This window comes from Bison bison, unplaced genomic scaffold, assembly GCF_000754665.1.
Source record: "Bison bison bison isolate TAMUID 2011002044 unplaced genomic scaffold, Bison_UMD1.0 scf7180017864341, whole genome shotgun sequence".
NCBI classification, from domain to species: Eukaryota; Metazoa; Chordata; class Mammalia; order Artiodactyla; family Bovidae; genus Bison; species Bison bison.
In genome coordinates this window covers 6,737,486-6,737,703 of record NW_011494913.1, presented here as the reverse complement: position 1 = coordinate 6,737,703, position 218 = coordinate 6,737,486, and the positions used below count along the sequence as shown (strand labels likewise).

The window sequence follows — 218 nt, the reverse complement described above, 5'->3', positions numbered from 1 at the left end:
GAAAGATGTGGAATCAACCATATTGACATTTGGAAGCAATGGGACAGCATTCTCTCACTTCCCATTGTAGGGATTACCCCTCACTTTTTATGCCTTCTTATCATACTTACCATAAAGTATGACTTCCCTGGTGGCTTAGATGGTAAAGCGTCTGCCTACAATGCGGGAGACCCGGGTTCAATCCCTGGGTTGGAAAGATCTGGAGAAAGAAATGGCAA

General features: G+C 44.5%; 1 protein-coding gene across 1 annotated transcript in view; it reads left to right on the top strand.

The window, feature by feature from the left end:
- ALOX5 (arachidonate 5-lipoxygenase) overlaps positions 1-218 on the top strand; it is a 51,888-nt gene that overhangs the window by 8,787 nt on the left and 42,883 nt on the right. The gene's annotated exons all lie outside the window — the stretch shown is intronic.